This window comes from Chlorocebus sabaeus, chromosome X, assembly GCF_047675955.1.
Source record: "Chlorocebus sabaeus isolate Y175 chromosome X, mChlSab1.0.hap1, whole genome shotgun sequence".
Taxonomy (NCBI): Eukaryota; Metazoa; Chordata; class Mammalia; order Primates; family Cercopithecidae; genus Chlorocebus; species Chlorocebus sabaeus.
Genome location: NC_132933.1, coordinates 99,865,411 through 99,877,489, shown reverse-complemented (window position 1 = coordinate 99,877,489; position 12,079 = coordinate 99,865,411). Strand labels below are relative to the sequence as shown.

The window sequence follows — 12,079 nt, the reverse complement described above, 5'->3', positions numbered from 1 at the left end:
GGAAACCATGAGCATTTGAGCCACTTCTTCATGTAGCTTGTGCCTTCAGGGCCTGCTCAGGCCCCATCATATATTTACCACTTCCATTTGGTGATGGAGCAGTGGTGTGCACACCCAACTTTATGGCTTGCTGGGTCAGATAACACCCAGATCATGATGGACAGCTCAGGTCACATGGTAACTTGGTGGCCTATGTCAAGTGTTGTTTCTACTAAAACCCAGTAGCAGATCAAGAGCTGTTCTCAGTAGGAGAGTGGTTATCTGCAGGAGATGGCAAGTCTTTGCTCTAAAATCCTAAGGGCCTGAGCTGTGGTTCACCTATGGGGGATTGCCAAGAGTTCCAAACAACATCCCTAAATGCCAGTGTCATTTCAAGCACCAGTCATTGGATCTGCTGGATCATATGCCTCAAGTGGCAGAGCAGCTTGTAGAGCATCCTGGAGCTGTTGCAGAGCCTTCTCTTATTCTGGAGCCCACTCAAAACTAGCAGTTTTTCAGGTCGCTTCATAAATAGGCCAGAGAAACAAAGCCATATGAGTAATATGTTGCCTCCAAAATCCAAGGAGGTCCTATATATTAGTCTGTTTTCACACTGCTAATGAAGATATATCTGAGACTGGGTAATTTATAAAGGAAAGAGATTTAATTGACTCCCAGTTCCACATGGCTGAGGAGGCCTCACAATCGTAGTGCAAGGGGAATGAGGAGCAAAGTCACATCTTACATAGTGGCAGGCGAGAGCTTCTGCAGGGAACTCCCATTGACAAAATCATCAGATCTCGTGAGACTTATTTGCTACCACAGAACAGTATGGGGGAAACTGCCCCATGATTCAATTGGCTCCACCTGGCCCCACCCTTGACACATGGGGATGATTACAATTCAAGGTGAGATTTGGGTGGGGACACAGTCAAACCATATCACCCTACTAGGTGTTGTGCCTCATTTTTTGGTTTTAGGAGGGCCCAGATGCAACAACTTATCCTTCATTTTAGTGGGAATATCTCTGGCCGGGCACAGTGGTTCATGCCGGTAATCTTAGCACTTTGGGAGGCCAAGGCAGACAGATCGCTTGACCTTAAGAGTTTGAGACCAGCCTGCACAACATACCGAGACTCTGTCTCAAAAAAATTAAAAAATCAGGCTGGGCATGGTGGCTCATGCCTGTAATCCCAGCACTTAGGGAGGCCGAGGCAGGCAGATTGCTTGAGGTCAGGAGTTCGAGATCAGCCTGGCTAACATGGTGAAACCCCGTCTCTACTAAAAATACAAAAATTATCTGGGCATGGTGGTACGCACCTGTAGTTCCAGTTACTTGGGAGGCCGAGGCAGGAGAATCACTTGAACCTGAGAGGCAGAGGTTGCAGTGAGCCTAGATTGTGCCACTGCACTCCAGCCTGGGCAACAAGAGTGAGACTCCATCTCAAAAAAAGCAAACAAAAAAAAATCAAATAGAAGGAGTATCTCAATATGCCCGACACCACTGAAGCCCTAGGAATTTCACTGAGGTAGAAGGTCCCTGGAGTTTTTTTCGGATTTATTTTCCACTCTTTGTCATGCAACTCTCTTACCAATGTCTAGAGTAGGTACTAGTTCTCTCTCACTAAATCCAATCACCATAATCTCATTGATGTCATGGACCAGTGTGATATCTCTTGAAAGGGAAAAATGATCAAGATGCCACTGGGTGCAGTGGCTCATGCCTGTAATCCTAGCACTTTGGGAGGCCAATGCAGGAGGATTGCTTGAGCCCAGGAGTTTAAGACCAGCCTGGGCAATGTATTGAGACCCTGTTTCTACAAAAAAAATTTTAAAAATTAGCCACATGTGGTGATACATGCCTGGGGTTCTAGCTACTCGGGAAGCTAAAGAGGGAAGATTGTTTGAGCGTGGGATGTCGGGGCCGCAGTGTGCTCTGATCATGCCACTGCACTTCAGCCTGGGTAAGAGAATGAGACCCTGTCTCAAAAAAAAAAAAAAAAAAAAAAAAAAAAAAAAAAAAAAAAAAAAAAAAAAAAAAAGATCCCTGTGAACTAAATTATGACATAGTGTTGGATAGTTGATGTATCCCTAATGTAGGCAGTGAAGGTGTATTTCTGGCCTTTCCAAATGAAAGCAAACTGCTTCTGATGGGTTTTATGGACAGGGATGGAGAAAAGGGCATTTGCCAGATCAATAGCTGTATACCAAGTACCTGGGGATGTGTTAATTTGCTCAAGCAGTGAAACCACATCTGGCACAATGGCTGCAATTAGAGACACCACTGGGTTAAACTTAATCTAGTGTCATCCTCCAAGATCCATCTGTCTTCCGCACAGGAGAAATAGGAGGGTTCAATGGGGATGTGGTGGGAATCACCACTGTAAGAGTTAAAGCGGAAAGAAACACAAAATGTGGCTTAACAGTTAAAGACAGATTTATTTTAGAGAAAATAAACCGGAGAGGGGCTTCTGGCCAATTTCAGTCAGGAGCACTTTCTCTTACAGACTAAGAGTTATATATTGGTTTTAGGGTGAGGGGGCTTATTACAAGCTTGGAATGTTTCTGTGTGGGGGAGAAGTTTTACGGTGGAGTTAAAATGTCTCTGGGCAGAGGGGAAGTTATCTTTGGGCTGACATCTTTCCGGCCAGAAGAGGTTTATCTCGAGGCTGGCATCTTCCCACCCAGAGGGGGTTTATCTGAGGGCTAGCATGTCTCTGGTTGGGAGGAGTTCGGGGTGTTTCTGGTTGGAGATGTTGTTTGTGGTTTACGGTCGTGCTGACGTTAGCCATTACGCTGATGCCCTTTGGATTTAGGCAGTTTTTTATTAAGGTGAATTTTAAAATGACAGTGCTTGTTCAAGATGGCAGTACTCCTGCTCTGTCAACCACACCTGTATCTTTCAAGTCCTTAATGTTGGCACTAATTTCTGCAGTCCCCTAGGAACCTGGTATTGCTTTTGATATATTGTTTTCCTAGGTAGAGGCAGTTCTATTGACTTCCACTTGACCTTTCTCACCACAATAGCCCTCACTCCACAGGTCAGACAACCAGTGTGGGATTGTCAGCTGCTGAGTATATCTGTTTCAATTACACATTTTAGAACTGGGGAAATAACCACAGCACGGGATTGGGTATCCACTTGGTCCACTGTGATATGGACATGAGCTAAAATTCCATTCATACTGTAACCTCCATAAGCCACTATTCTGACGTGATCACAGTGATATTTTGGGTCTCCTGGAGTAAATGTCAAAGCCTGTCTCCAGTAATTCCCAAAAGGTTTGATTATTTCTTTTCCTCAATGCAGTTATCCTAGTTAAAGGCTGTAGGTACCCTTTGGTGAAGGCTGAAAGATACAGCATAGATTTTAGATAGTTTTCTGGGGTTCTTACTCAAGGAAGACTCAGTCTCCCCTTCATTCAAGGTATTCTAGGTCTCTAAGCTGGCTCAAGCCTGGAAATATTTTTTTTAATAGAACATCAAATACCAAACTAAATTTATTTTGCTAAGAGAAATTGATGAACTAAAAGAGAAATAAGTACAGTCTAAATTTTAGATATATGGGGAAAAACCCTGAGATTACTAATTGTGTATCACAATCCTCTTATGTACATCCTGAAAATGATGGTATCAATATAATACGTACAGTGGATTTACATTTTAAACTTGATCTGTTACCTTTGAATATTTGTCTTACACTGAAAACAAATTCTGACATCTTCAGGAAACCAATATGAATAAGCTAAATATTGACTTAAAATAGTTAAACCCCTTAATAACTTCCTTCAAATAGTTTCTATTATTTCACTGCTTAAGTTCAGCGTTGGAATAACAAAGGTAACATAAGTACTTAAGATCTCAAAGGCCCATTACATTCTATTAATAACGACCAAACAATGTATTTACTGAAAATAGTATTTTTTCTTTGCCTTCCAGTTTTACACTTTTTAAAAACACAAAATTGGACAAGATCAAATAACTAAGTGGCAAAACACTGACTTTAAAAAATTACATCTTTAAACCCATGAGAATCATAATTCAAAGTATGGCCATTGGGGGCAACCTATAAACCTTTGACCCTTTCTTAACACTGACACTATGTGACTGACTTTTCACAAAACACAAATGCCATTAAGAAAGTGTATTTTTCCTTGACACACTCTGCAGTCTTGGTTAACAGACTCTGAGGCTCCAAACATGTAAACAGTTTATCCTGTATTATGAAAGAGCAAAGTTGTGATAGCAATATAATGAACAATAAAGTATAGTTCTCCCAAGAAAGAGCTAAAGATTGAGAAGTGCTGCATTCTTGAAGTCGGTTCAGTTTTACCCAAGCTTATTTTAGGTAATCAAAACCTAGAGCAATGAGCTTAGGTAAAACTTATTAAGGAATACTGAAAGCTAGATATATTTGCTGCATTTATCTTCATTGTGGACAACACGATTAGAAATCCCAGAATCAGAGATGAAAGCATAGTTTTTCCTGAGATTCAATACTATGCTGGAACCCCACCCCCACCCCCTTGAAAACCAATATATTCCATTTCAGCCTTTACAGGTCGACTAATAAAAAAGTCTCATAAATCAGGCACACACTTTGGCCAAGTTTAGCCTTATCACATCTCAAAAAAATTCATGTTATTATAAAACAAGTTTCAGTTCAAAAATATAGTTTACTTTTTAAGAAGAACCTGCAGGAAATATGAAAATAATTAAATCTGGTAGAAAGGAACTGTTACACCTGCCTGTAATTGAGGAGGCCGAGGCAGGCAGATCATTTGAGCTCAAGAGTTCGAGATCAGCCTGCCTAATGTACATTATAGTATCATTAGGTACAGCCGTTCTCCAGGCAGCTTATTTTACTGTTTAGACCGAGGTACTCAACACAGATTTCCTAATTCATGTTACTAAGAGGCAACCTTAAAGTGCTCCATTTCCATTGCTTGGTGCTCCAAAAACCATGCTGGCCCTGCTGCCCTGTCCTTTCAAAGAAGCATAATGGCCAGCTATTCTGGACAAAGAGCGAGATCTTTGGAGATTTTTTCTTCTAGAAGATTAAGAAATCTTTAAGACTTACAGTTTCAGACATACATTCATTACAACAGTCTAGATTGCTTCAACATATGAAATGAGGCCGGGCGCAGAGGCTCACGCCTGTAATCCCACCACTTTGGGAGGCCGAAGCGGGTGGATCACAAGGTCAGGAGATCGAGACCATCCTGGTTAACACAGCAAAACCCCATCTCTACTAAAAATACAAAAAATTAGCTGGGCATGGTGGCAGGCGCCTGTAGTGTCAGCTACTTGGGAGGCTGAGGCAGGAGAATGGCATGAACCCAGGGGGCGGAGCTTGCAGTGAGCCGAGATAGTGCCACTGCACTCCAGCCTGGGCGACAAAGCAAGACTCCATCTCAAAAAAAAAAAAAAAAAAATATATATATATATATATATGTGTATATATATATGTGTATATATATAAAATGAAGCTGAAATTAACTTTTACATTTAATTTTATACCTCAAATTTCTATATCACTAAGATGCCAATGTTTTAATGAAAAAGAAAATAGAGTATAAAATTCAGTATCACCTATTTGTCTCAACTACAAGTACAGTGAGTATTAAACAATGATAATATGGGAACGAAAACTTGTAGATTTGCCCAAATTAACTTTATTTCTCCAAATTTGAGGTGTATGGCAAGCTGAATGTTTGTTCTCTCTGCAATTGTTAGTTACATTATCAGCTTAACACTTTCAAACACTGCGGGAGGCATTTCTCTGTTCACACAGACTTAAGCACATATATACTGAGCTATAAATAGTTTGCCTTCCACGTTTGGTCTCTATTGGACTGAACGACGGGGGGCGAACATGGGAATAAAATACAAGAGACAAAAGAGTATATTTGGAAGAAGGGGTCAGGGAGTACCTTGCCTCTAGTGGACAAGGGCCCTGAGCTTTACACAGCCCTCCATATTTATTAGGCAAAAGAGCGAAATAGCGGGGTGGTGGGGGTGTGATTATCGGGTAAGTGTCAGTCGGCCGTTTGAACTACACACCCAGGGCAGTGGGGCCAGCACAAGCTGGGGCCAAAACAAGCTGCTTGGAGAACAGCAGGCTTTGAACTACATCCTTTAAATAGGCGCTCATTTTCTCCGTAGGTAACTTCAAGGAGCCATCAGGGAGTGATGTCCCTCAGCAAACCTTTTGGTGGCAGGACAGTGTGAGTTTGCCCACATCCTGCATTCATGATAAACAGTTTGCTGTTTGATCATATAGCCTCCAGCGAAATGCTGAGTTGGTTACGTCCCACGGGCCTTCAGCTCCCTGCATATCCCCCTTTTTGTTTATGTGTTAATGGAAAGAATGAAAGTCCAGGCTGGGCAGCGCTTATTATCCAATTGGTGGTCCATCAAATTTTACAGAAAATGTAGCATTAGAGCTGTGTCGTGACTCTTATCAGCCCTCTCTCCGTCTTTGCACTCAGGCTCAGCTGGCTCATGGCTCGTACCAGAGGGACCAGGCCCATGGTTGGCCATCCTGGGTTCCTCCAGTCTCCCGTTCCATGGTTGCATGCACAGTTTGTCCATCTCCTGTAAACACACAAGCATACCATCTTCCCCAGATCAGTAAATCCACCAGACCTTTCCATTGTCCTTCTTTTGGGGATTTCCATAACACTTTCAGATAAACTTTCCTCTTCCTCTAACACTTGCCAGTGTCTTTTTGCTGGAGTCTTACCATTCGTACCAGGAGTCAATAAATTTACAGTAAATAAGGCTAAATGTAGTTTTGATTGAGGCGGTAGTTGGCCTCATATGCCCCCTTTTGTCTTTTCAACATGCGTTGTAATGTTTGATGTGCCTGCTCTATGCCTTGTCCTCTAGGATTATAAGGAATTCCTGTTTTATGGGTTATAGCCCAAAGCTGTAAGAAATTTTGAAAAGCATGACTAGTATAAGCGAGTCCACTGTTAGTTTTTAATTGTTTAGGAATTCCCATATAAGCAAATAATGACAGACAATGTTGCTGTACATGACCAGCCGTCTCACCTATTTGGCATGTAGCATGCAGCATATGAGAATAAGTGTCTATAGTCACATGAACATAGGTAAGCTTACCAAAGGTTGCTATGTGTGTAACATCCATTTGCCAAATTTCATCATTGCCAAACCTCGTGGGTTACAGCCTTCTACAGGTGTGGCTCCAGGGAGGTGCTGGCAAATAGGACAGGCTTGTATTATAGCCCTAGCTTGACTGCGAGATAAATGGAACATGCGAGTAAGGGCGGAAGTATTTTGGTGCAGAAGTGCATGAAACGCTTGAGCTTGCTGAAACACAGAACCAATTAGTTTGTCTGCTTTCTCGTTACTTAGAGATAGTGGCCCAGGAAGTTGTATGTGAGAGTGAATATGAGAAATATGAAAAGGAGCTGTACGAGAACAAATAACTTATTGAAGTCTTAAAAATAAATTAAGCAGTTCAGGGTCTAGTGTACTTCTAATTGTAGCAGTTTTTATGCAACTGGCTACATTTATAACCTAAGCTGAATCACAGACAAGGATCTGAAGCTGTGAGCTGTAAAACCTGAATGACTGCAATTAGCTTTGAGCGTTGAGCAGAAACCCCAGAGGTCATTATTGTTTTTGGACCTTTTTGGAACAACAAATACTGGTGAATTTTAGGGACTTTTCTATATGTTCTGCATTTAATTGCTCTTTTACCAACAGATGAAGTTGATCTAGCGTCTTATGTGTTAGGGGCCATTGATCCACCCACACAGGTTTGTCACTAAGCCATGCTAATGGTAAGGCAGTGGGCAGAGGAGAAATATCATGATCCCCGTCAGAAATCCTGACATTCTAGCCCTTTTTTATTTGTTTTTCCAGTTACTGATATTGGGTTAGGATTTCATTGTAGAAATTTTCTTAAACCTTTTTCCTTTTGATATCCCATGTCTTTCAACATTTTAAATCCTGGGTTATTAAAGTTTTCATTTGTAAGTCTCATATCCCATGCTGTAAGTCAGTCTCGACCCCATAAATTGATAGCTATATTTGCAACATAAGGCGGAAAAGTATATGACTGTCCATCTGGATCAAAACAAGATAAAATCTCAGTGCTTTGTTGAACACTTTGAGCTGTTCCTATACCCACTAGGGACATAGAAGTTAATTGTAAGGGCCAGGATGGGGGCCAATTGTCTTTAAATATTACTGATACATCAGCTCCCGTATTCATAAGCCTATAAAATTTCTTTTCTTTAATTTGTACTACACAGATGGGTCTATTAGAGGCTATGGGTTAGGATAGACAGATTTCCTATATAGTTGTGCTCCCAAATCCTTTATTTCCTCGTTTCTCCTTTTGTGGAGAAGGGTGTAATTTGCAGGGAATAAGCAATAATTAGCAATATATTCTCCTGGTTCAAAACCCCAAAGATTTTGTGACATTAAAACTACTTGAATTTCTCCTTCATAATCGGAGTCCATCACTTCTGGGACTACAGTGATGCCTTGCAAGTTAAGATGGCTTTTGCCTAAAATTAGTCCCATGTATCCTGTTGGTAAAGGTCCCCAAATACCAGTGGGAACTTTGATAGGTTTGTCTCCACCAACTAATGTGATTTTTCCTCTGGTGGGTAGATTTAATTCTACGCTTCCTGGTGTTTCTGGGGTGAGGGAATCAGTGTGCCTCCGGGAACCCATTCCTGAAACGGGGTTGAGATCTGTACTGGGAATGCCCTCATTGTTTGTGGGGCCTGGGTTCAGGGCCCGGGTTCAGGCCCCTGTCTCATTTCCTGGCAGGGGGGTGCCATTTTGATGAAATTTTGAGCAGCACTGATTAGTCCAGTGATTTCCTTTGTTACAGCGAGGACAAAGTCCTCCAGTGGGGTTTTTTCCAGTGGGGTTGGGGGGTGGGGGGGAACAGCATTGTAAGGTCCTTTCTGTCCTGAGATCTGGCAACATTCCTTTTTAAAATGTCCAGTCTTTCCACAATTATAACATTTTCCCATTTTAGGGTTTCACCCTTGGCTTCTTTTAGATTTGTCAACTGCTAAATTAGCCATTGCTTGCGCTAACATTGCAGACCGATGAAGCTCATTTCCTACATCCTGACAAGCTCTGAGAAAATTTCCCAAGTTTTTTGTACACCTCCCCGGTGCCAGTGCATGTTTGCGTTCTCAAAAGCTAGAGTTAAGGTTAGCCACGGTATGAGGAATCTGATGCTTCACTGCCTCTTGTAATCTTGCAAGAAATTGCGCATAGGGTTCCTGTGATCCTTGCATGATATGTAAAAAGGATTGTACTGGGACTCCCTCTTCAGGAATTGTGGCCCAGGCTTATTTAGCAGCCTGTGCACACTGCTGATAAGCAGTTGATGTTCCAGGTCTGAGCAAGGGCCATTACCTAACAGCATATCCTCTGTAATGTCTCCGTGTCCAGCAACACGGTTCTGTCTAGCCTGGTTTGCACACACTTTTTGTCGATTTAAATTCCATGTCAGATATGCACTCACAGACACGCAAGTTCGCGCCAAGTGTTTTACATCAAAGGGCAAAAGATGCATAGCACCAAACACAGCTTCTAGCAATCCTAAGGTGAATGGGCTTTGTACGCCATTATTTACCACCCTCACTTTTAATTCCTTTAACAACTTAAACTCTAGTGGAGTGTGTTCATGAATAACCTGCTGTGGATTATTTGGATCAGGCCTTACAGAAATAGGAAAAGGGCAAGGTCCTAAGGGCACTCCAGCTATGGCAGAAGACGGTAAAATTCTTTGTATTGGGCTATTTCTGCTACCAAAGGAGGCAGTACAGATGTTTCTGCAATTGGAGGAGGTGGTATAGGCCAATTTTTATCCTCCCTCTCCTGTTTTTCATTTTCAATTTGAGCTGTAGGTGGGACAACAGATTCTTTCAGATTTTTAGACTTAGCCTGCTGTCCAGCAAAATAACAAGGAGATAATGGCAGAAGTACAGTACGAATTAAACTCCAAGGGGAGAAAACAGAAGAATCAACTTTAAGACCTTTTGGATGAGCCTGTTTTAATCCTTCTCCTGTCCTATCCCAATTTTCCACATCAAGAGTGCCTGCCTGTGGAAACCATGGGTTATGTGTAATAACCTTTTGTGGCTTCTGCAGGAGGTTAGTGTCTGCGAATTAACCTGAGCTCTAGACTGTCTCAACAGAACTTTAAGCAACTGCACATAATGTTTTTCTTTAATAGACAAATTCTTCCCCTTGTTACCCTGATTCAGAAAACTTTCCCTTCCCAGTACTTCTTTAAAGCACTGCTCCCAGTACCTCTTTATGGCACTGACCTTATATCCACTGCCGATAGACTCGTCCCGGGGTCCCCGTTTGCCTTGTCAAATTCAGTTCCTCTGCTCCAGCAGACCTTCTTCGTTCACGTCCTCGAAGTCCCTGTTCTGGGGTGCCACTATGCCGCTGACCTATTGGACTGAACAAAGCGGGGCAAACGCGGGAATAAAAGACAAGAGACAAAAGAGTATATTTGGAAGAAGGGGTCGGGGGTACCTTGCCTCTGGTGGACAAGGGCTCTGATCTTTACACAGCCCTCCGTATTTATTAGGCAAAAGAGATAGAAATGGGGATGGGAGGGTGATTTTCAGGTAATTGTCAGTTGGCTGTTTGGTTCACAGCAGGCTTGCGAGACTGCATCCTTTGAACAATAGGCGCTAATTTTCTCAGTAGATAACTTCAAGGAGCCTGGCATTACCAGGGAGTAATGTCCGTCAGCAAACCTTTTGGTGGCGGGGCAATGTGAGTTTGCCCACATCCTGCATTCATGATAAACTGTTTGTTTTCTGATCATATAGCCTCCAGCGGAATGCCAAGTTGGTCACGTCCCACGGGCCTTCGGCTCCCTGCAATTTATACCTTAAATGTCTATATCACTAAGATGCCAATGTTTTAATGAAAAAGAAAATAGAGTATAAAATTCAATATCACTTATTTGTCTCAACTACAAGTACAGTGAATATTAAACAACGACAATACAGTAACGAAAACAGAACTTGTAGATTTGCCCAAATTAACTCTGTTTTTCCAAATTTGAGGTGTATGGCAAGTTGAATGTTTGTTCTTTCAGCAATTGTTAGTTACATTATCAGCTTAACATTTTCAAACACTGCGGGAGGCATTTCTCTGTTCACATAGACTTAAGTACATATATACTGAGCTGTAAATAGTTTGCCTTCCATGTTTGGTCTCTAAGCACTAAATAGGTAGACTTCAAATCAGTCTGTGTTACCCAGTGACCCTCTCTTCAGAGGCATCAGTAATGCATTTGGCAAATGTCTCGAAACATGAATTGTAAATTGACATAGGTACAACCTTGATAGTAAGAGTCCCAAATACGTATTTTTTAAAATGTTAACCTTAGGGGGAAAAATTATAATGATCATCAGCTCTATTTCCTGAAAATTCATCTCTGCAAGTCACAGCTCCACATTTACATACAGTTCTGACCCTCTTTTTTGGCTGGGCTATGGTCAATAGAATCTGAAGATATATCTCCAGAACCTTTGATAATCAAAAGTCAGCTCTTCTCCAGCATTTTTGGTTCTCGTGGAAAACAGTGCTATTCAGGGAAGACGAATATTGTTGTAGGAGTTATTAAGAAATTATTTTAGGCAGATAGAGAGTAAAAGGGGTCCTTGGGAAGTTTTCGTTTTTTAAAGCATCTCCGGAAAAGTTTCTTGTAAAGCCCCGGCTCTTAGAGCCAGGCTGTAAACCCAACTCCTCCCAAAGTTGGTTCAGCCTATGCCCAGTGATTGGCAAGGACAGCTTGTGAGCTGGAAACAAAATGAAGTTGTTTGGGTCGGATCTCTTTCACTGTCTCACTCACAATTTTGCAATGACAGTTTCAAAAGCTACTATATCACTCCTTTGAAAATACTTTGTACACTGGCGGTTAAGTCATAACCTAATTAAGGCTCATTGGTTTCACCTCTGAGGTTACTCTTTGTAAAGTTCAAAAGCCAAACATCTTAACTGCTTGGCGTCGCTGAAGTCAAGTAAGTAACAAGGGATTTAAAAAGATTTTCTTAAAGAGCGCTCAGCTTAA

The 12,079-nt window shown here is 41.7% G+C and overlaps 1 protein-coding gene across 14 annotated transcripts in view; it reads left to right on the top strand.

Annotated features, from left to right (window-relative positions):
• The window catches only part of KANTR (KANTR integral membrane protein), a 90,111-nt gene that overhangs the window by 53,443 nt on the left and 24,589 nt on the right, over positions 1-12,079 (top strand). The gene's annotated exons all lie outside the window — the stretch shown is intronic.